The sequence below is a fragment of the Osmerus mordax genome, chromosome 2, assembly GCF_038355195.1.
Source record: "Osmerus mordax isolate fOsmMor3 chromosome 2, fOsmMor3.pri, whole genome shotgun sequence".
In the NCBI taxonomy this organism is placed as follows: Eukaryota; Metazoa; Chordata; class Actinopteri; order Osmeriformes; family Osmeridae; genus Osmerus; species Osmerus mordax.
In genome coordinates this window covers 20941067-20948714 of record NC_090051.1, presented here as the reverse complement: position 1 = coordinate 20948714, position 7648 = coordinate 20941067, and positions in this window count along the sequence as shown.

Genomic DNA, 7648 nt, shown 5'->3' with positions numbered 1-7648 from the left:
CTAAGATGGTCCCAGTTTCAGCTGGGATCCATGAGGACCTGAAGCACATGTCTGCTTTCAGCTCTGTCACACAACCTCTGTTGTTACCCGTTTTGTCTCTCGTTCTTTGATGCTGAAGACGATGGTGATGAGTGGTGGGACATGCTGTCCCGCTAACCCTCCCCAGATGGTCCTTAGTGGCACTGCATCTGTGGCTCCTGTCACCGGGGACGACACAGCCGCAGTGACACAGCGGAAACCAAGCCGAGCTGGTGGCAGGTTTACCTCAGTTCCCGGCTTGAGTGCCTTGCTGTGTGGAGGGTGCGGGGATGTCCTGTGGTGGTAGAGGGTTTTAGCAGGCAAGTCACCAGCGCTGCTGTGTGTGGAGGGTGCGGGAGAATGCAGGCTCAGCGTTTCTAGTGTTGATTAGACCGGTTTAGACCGGTGTCTGCTTTTGGAGATGGAGAGACGTAACCCTAATTAACCACATCGACCTCCCCTCCTCTCCCACTAAACTAACATGTCCCTGACCCCCCTCCTCCCTCTCTCCACCTCACCCCCCACCTCACCCCCGCCCCCGCCTGTCTCTCCTGGCTTCTGGGGTCTGTTGTCTCAGGGTCAGGAAACCCTTGTGGAACTGTGATGATGTTCAGACGAGCTGGTTTGCTTGAGCGTTCGTCCACAGCTGTCATGTGGACTCACCTGGGACTGAGGCTCCAGCTTGCAGGGCCGAGAGGGAAGGCTTCCTGTCAGGAGAAACATCTCTGCATTCCAGACGAGAAACAGCAGCAACGACAATGCAGCGTCCAGATATCTCTCCCCCCCTTCCCCTCCCCGTACACGTGTTGATCAAAGGACAGAAGGGAAGTCGAGGGAAAAGTGTGTGTCTGTGTGTGTGAGTGTGTTCATCCACATTCTCTCCGAGGCACTTGGAAACACATCACTTCCTGCTAGCACGTTGCTTGGCCGGGGATTCTCTTTAAACCTCAGCCCCGGCCTCAGTCCCGGCCTCCGCCCCAGTCAGCCCCGGCCCCAGCCTTAGAGTCAGCCTCAACCTCAGCCCAGCCTCAGTTAACCTCAGCATCAGCCTCAGAGTTAAGCTCAGCCCCGGCCTCTGCCTCAGCCTCCGTCAACCTCGGCTCCTACCCCAGCCACAGTGCCCCACTCAGCCTGCCTTTACCTCGGTCCCAGCCCCAGCCTCAAACCCTTCCAGAGTCCTGTCCCTACCTATCCTCCTCCTGGGTCTCTCCCTTGAGGAGTGTCTCCCTGCCTCTCCTGCAGTTCCTCCAAGCTCGTATTGGTGCTGGGTCGGAGTCTGGGGCTTTGACAATTAGTTATTATCTGGAACAATCTTTCTCTCTGTCTCTTTGTCTCTCTGTCTCTCTCTGTCTCTCTCTTGCTCTCTCTCTCCTCCCCCTCTCTCCCCCTCTCTCTCTCTCTCTCTCTCTCTCTCTCTCTCTCTCTCTCTCTCTCTCTCTCTCTCTCTCTCTCTCTCTCTCTCTCCCTCTCTCCCCTCTCTCTCTCTCTCTCTCTCTCTCTCTCTCTCTCTCTCTCTCTCTGTCTTTGTCTCCTGGTCCATCCTCAGTGTGTGGTAACAGGTTTCAGAGTGATTCAAGATGGTGGTTCATTCTCCACATCTTTGCTTCAGTTGAGAAAATAATGGCCCACGTCCCTTCACCACATCTTACAAGCACATTCTAAAAAAGAAACGTTTTGGAAAAACATACTTCAGTGCGGCTGCTTTTTGTCACTTGGAATTCCAAAGGGGCAAAAACGCAGATTTACCCAGAATCCCATAAAAAATCGTCATATTCTTTATATTGTTTCGATAGTCATAGTTATAACATTGTGTAATGTGTTTTGATTTCATCACATTGTTTATTATGGAGAAGATGAATAGATATGGATTCCTCAAAACACTTGCTTGTACATGTTTGTATATTTCACTCAAATTTTACTCTCATGAAAACTAACTCACTCTCTCTCTCTCCTCTCTCTCTCTCTCTCTCTCATCTCTCTCTCTCTCCTCTCTCTCTCTCTCTCTCTCTCTCTCTCTCTCACTGTCTCACTCACCCACTCACTCACTCACTCACTCACTCACACACTCACGCACACCTGAGTGTTTTTGTCTCTGTCTCCTATCCATGCACTGTTGGGTTAACAGCTGTAAAGCTCCTCACTGTACTGTTTACACCGGTTTGAGCACATCCTTGTCTTTGGAAACATCTTTCTCTGTTTTCCAAGAAGGCATCATTCCATGTGTTCTGCTGTTTTTTTAAGGTTTTACAAATACCTTTATCAGCTGTCTCTGCCACACTCTCTCTCTCTCACACACACACATGCATGTACGAGAACACACACACACACACACACACACACACACACACACACACATGCATGCATGGACGAGAACACACACACACACACATGCATGTACGAGAACACACACACACACACACACATGCATGTACGAGAACACACACACACACGTGTGTGCAAGCATATCTACACGGGCCATTTGAGACACACGCAGTTCACAGGACATGAGATGTCCTCTCCCTGTGTGTGTGTGTGTGTGTATTTAATCTACGCTTCTCACTGAAACCAAGTGTCCGATATGAAATGCAGAGGTGAGCGAGTTGTCTGTGTGTGTGTGTGTGTGTGTGTGTGTGTGTGTGCTGCAGCTAGCTAGATGACTTTACCACAGACAGTGTGTGTCTGCAAAGTGATTTCCCCCGGTCGTCGCGGGTTACGTAAAGGTATTGTTGTAGCTGTTTTAGCTGTTGTTGAGGCCCTGGCTGTTGTTTGGACTCCTCCTCCGCCCTGGCTGCACTCTTTGTTTGACTCCTCACAGTTTAATTACCAGATATCAATCACCTTTCATCGTATTCTCATCATATTTGTTATTCTTTATGATTTAGACGGGGGTGGTTACTGTAAGACTGTGATGTTTAGCAACCATGCACTTGCAGTTTTATTTCAGTGTGTGTAACAATATGGGAGTGTGTGTTTGTCTCTATTTTTACAGTATGGACATCCTGTGTGTGTGTGGGGGGGGTGTGTGGTGGGTGTGTGTGTGTGTGTGTGATTTATCTACCTTGGATTTGTCTAGAATCTTCCCTCCCGGCAGTTTCTCAGTGGTGGATGTGAGCTTCTCATGTAATTAGGTTATTTATCACTGTGAGGCTGTCTACTTTCAGCCGTGTGTGTGTCTGTGTGTGTGTGTGTGTGTGTACTGTGTAGCCTCAAGCAACCCACAATCAGAAACACATTGACTGTGGATTCTTAGGCACATCTTGAGAGTATTCTCCTCTCTTCTCCTCTCCTCTCTTCTCCCTCTACCCTCCTCTCCTCTCCTCTATCCTCCACTCCTCTCCCCTCCTCTCCTCTATCCTCCACTCCTCTACCCCTCCTCTCCTCTCTCTATCCTCCACTCCTCTACCCTCCTCTCCTCTCCTCTATCCTCCACTCCTCTACCCTCCTCTCCTCTCCTCTATCCTCCACTCCTCTACCCTCCTCTCCTCTCCTCTATCCTCCACTCCTCTCCCCTCCCCTCCTCCTCTCCCTTTCTTCTTGTGAGTGATTTGTGCACAAGAGTCCGTTTCCCAATCAGAGCGTTGTGTGTCAGGAAGGGTGTGAAATGTCTAATCTCTGTCAGTCATCCTTGCGTCAGAGCGCTTGTGATCAGGTCTCCTGAGGACCTAACGGGTTCCCTGGAAGGGTGTAACCCAGGGCGACGCTGCGTGGGCCGGCGTGGGCCTGACTGGAAGTGACGAGCTGCGTTCAGGAACAAGCCTCTGGACGTGAAGCGTTTCCAGTCACACAGATTAAGATGCTGATGAAGTATCGGAGTCGTGTGTCAGAATATTTCACCAGATGGGGAGGTTTACGCAGATGCTGGTCACCTGGTTAGTTGAGATTGGTGTGCGTGTGTGCGTGCACTTGCATGCTTGTTTATGTGCGTGCAAACGATTCTGATTCAAATTGGAATGCGTCCAAACTCAGGCTTTAGGTCATCACTTAGTGACCTACCAATTAACATCATCATAGAATAGAGAGAAAATAATTCAGTAGCCACTGTTTGGACGGCACACATGATAAAATGACCGTTACAGTATGTGTGTGTGTGTTCATGTGTACGGGTGGGTGGCTCAGAAATTTTAGGAGCTGTGTAAATATTTGAAGGAACATTCCATACATCATATTTTCCACTGTGCTGTGGAGCAATGCCTGGGCCTCATGTCCACTTATTTTTTTCCTTCTTCTCTTACACATGTTTCTGGCGGGAAAAAACTGACAGACAAGACACTGGACCTGCCGGTCACATGACACTATTCAGCCAGTGGAACAGGAGGTGAAATCATTGGCTCTGATTAGGTAGATTTGTTATTTTGCCCTAATGTTGTTGCCAAATGTTGAATATGATTGGATGTAGGTTTTTAGTTTTTTGCAACATTGGTATTTGGAGGTCTAGAATCTTGGAATTGTATAGAATTGTTGGAGGTCTCATTCTAGAATCCTGCCTTTGAGGTTTTTGTTCCAGAAGCATAGTTTGGCAACCACATTCTAGAATACTTGTTTGAATATACCATAATGAATCTTTTTCCTCTGAAAGACTGATTCTAGAATCATGGACTGATGGTTTGATTCTACTGTAGAATCCTAGTCTCATTCGAGAACTCTGATGACCCGGGTTCTAACAGTGGAACCTTCAAAGCCCTCAGCAGCAGGCCTAATGAAACCGACCAGTGAAAATCTAAATGGAAAAAATCAAAATTATTTCCGTTCTCTTCAAATCAAATGCAAGTAGGGGAAGAAGCTCATCTGATCTGTCCACTCCCACTGCAACTGGATCCACTTTCCAACAGTTTACACCTATTGGCAAAATAATGACATCAGATAAGGAGACTAAACTATTTGGTACGGTCTCTATATACAGTATATTAGTGTCAATCACCATACGTTGTAGGTGTGTGAGTGTGCATGCATACGACAGTGTCTGTGTGTGTTGTGTGTGTGTGTGTGTGTGTGGTGTGTGTGTCTTGCTGCTCTGGCCTCTCCTACCAGTCCAGTGCAGGTTTACGGCTGCGTGGCGAACGCTGGCGCTGGGGGCCTGATGAATGTGCTGAAAAACCTGTAAAATCGAGGAAGGGAACAACCAATCGGTGATGACTTCAACAGAACCAGCACAACGTGTCTGACCTATATTGTTCTCCTCTCCCTCCCTCCCTCCCTCCCTCCCTCCCTCCCTCCCTCCTCCCTCCCTCCCTCCCTTCCCTCCCTCCCTCCCTCCCTCCCTCCTCCCTCCTCCCTCCTCTCTCTTTCCTCTCTCTCTCTCTCTCTTCTCTCTCTCTCTCTCTCTCTCTCTCTCTCTCTCTTCTCTCTCTCATCTCTCTCTCTCTCTCTCTCTCTCTCTCCTCGTCTCTCTCTCTCCTCTCTCTCTCTCTCTCTCTCACACTTACACACACACACACCTAGAGCAGAGGTTGAGGGCTGGAGAGACCAGGGGAGGAAAGAACGATAAAAAGAGAGAAATTACATGTTAGAAAAGTGTAGGTGGAAGGGAGGACATTCCCTCTCAAGAGGAGCAAAAAACGAGGTTTTACCAACAGACAGCTTAACCTACATCTGAGGCAGAGGCCTCGAGGCGGGGGCTGAGGCGAGGGGTGAGGCAGCGTCCCTCCCACTTCACCACCAGTCCTCAGGGCCGACTCTGCTTAACCCTTGTGCTGCCTTTGGGTCACATGACCCAAAGGTTCACAACGAACCATCTTTGTGTTTACCCAATTTGACCCAATACAAAAACAAATAAATAGCATTTTCTTTTAACCTTCGCAATGTGGGAGGTTTGAGACAGCCCGACGGTTGCTTCACTTTATTTTTGTATGTGGTAAAGTTGTCGCAATACGACGGTGGGTCACAATGACGGATGGGTCAGAATGACCCGAAGATAACTCAAGGGTGGTGGTGTTTTCTGTCTGGCATTGCAGTCTAAATGTCAGAACTCTGTGGAGAGCTTCAGGTTTCCTGAAACTGCCTGTCATGTCTGGCACCAGTCGTCTGGGGTCCAAGGTCAGGCGTGTCAAAGGTCAGCGGGGGGTCAGGGGTCGCTGTGAGGCCAGGGGGTGATCACAGATAGATGGTTATCTTGATGCAAACCAGGGCTCTGTGAAAGCTTGTTCACTGGAGGTGTGGAGGGTTGTGAGATGAGGAATTCTCCCAACGCAGAATTAGGAGAAGAAGGAGAAAGATGAGTAGAGAGGGGATGAGGGGAAGAGGAGGAGATGGATAGATGGATAGATAAAGGAGTGATCAATCAAGAGGAATGAGAAACAGTAAGGTAGACGGAACGCAGACCGAGGAACTTGTTCTTTTTATTTCCACTAAAAATAGATGTTTTGATCCAGGTTGTAAAAGAGATGAGAAAGACATACCATACCACACCTCTCGGTTTATAGTTGTTGGCTTAGCCAGGACGGAGCGCTGGTTGGCTCTGCTTCCTGTCTGACAGGCCACGCCCCCTCTGGCAGCTCGCCACTTCATGTCTCGTGTAGTGACATGTGGGATTGACTTTCCGGATGGGAGCTTGTTTGCAACACACACACATGAGTAGAGATGCACACACACACACACGCCGACATACGCCCTGTCTCGGAGGCCTGGACTTGGCAGTCCAGAGCAGACTGGTGCTCGGCTGCTCAGACCTAGACTAACACACACACACACACATGTACATGCACAGACTTGGGCTCGATAGCTGTAAACATTGATGGATGAGTGTGGAGTTCAAAGGCAGTTTTCTAACGCTGTACGACGCGCACGTGTTCGTGCTGTGGCGCCTTCTGCCAAAACATCCCATTCGGGACACGTGTGCGAGAGATGGTCCGTGAAGGAACCGCGTCACACGTGTTTTTAGCGTGCTCCAGCAGCTGAACCCAGTTCATGCTACGCTGTGTCAGGGTGATGCTGGCCAAGGGTCTCCTGATGTGAAACCTCAACCACTCCCGAACCCTCTTCTCCAACTCGGACATGGAGGAAAAGAGTAGAGTAGATTAGAGTAGAGTAGAAGAGTACGGAAGAATAGAGAAGGGGGTGGGGTCGAGCAGAGTAGAATACAGTAGAGTTAAGTTGAGTAGTACACAGTAGAGTTAAGTTGAGTAGAACACAGTAGAGTTAAGTTGAGTAGAACACAGTAGAGTTAAGTTGAGTAGAACACAGTAGAGTTAAGTTGATTAGAACACAGTAGAGTTAAGTGGAGTAGAACACAGTAGAGTTAGGTGGAGTAGAACACAGTAGAGTTAAGTTGAGTAGAGTGTGGCAGAGCAGAACGCGCCTCGAGGATGGAAATATAAAGAGGTAGGGTCACTGTGAAGAAAAGGAAAAAAGGAAAAGTGAAGAAAAGAGAGAGTCCACCCCGACCCACTTCTTCCCCAGAGAGAGAGAGAGAGAGAGAGAGAGAGAGAGAGAGAGAGAGAGAGAGAGAGAGAGAGAGAGAGAGAGGGGAGAGAGAGAGAGAGGGGGAGAGGGAGAGAGGGAGAGTGGGTGTGTCTGTCTCGTCCGGCCCTTCCCCTTCGGAGGTATAGATGCTGCAGCTGCAACTGGCTGCAGCACACCAGCCTGTCCAGAGTGCTGTCCCAGTCCTGAGACCTTGAGCCTCAGAGAAGCAGAC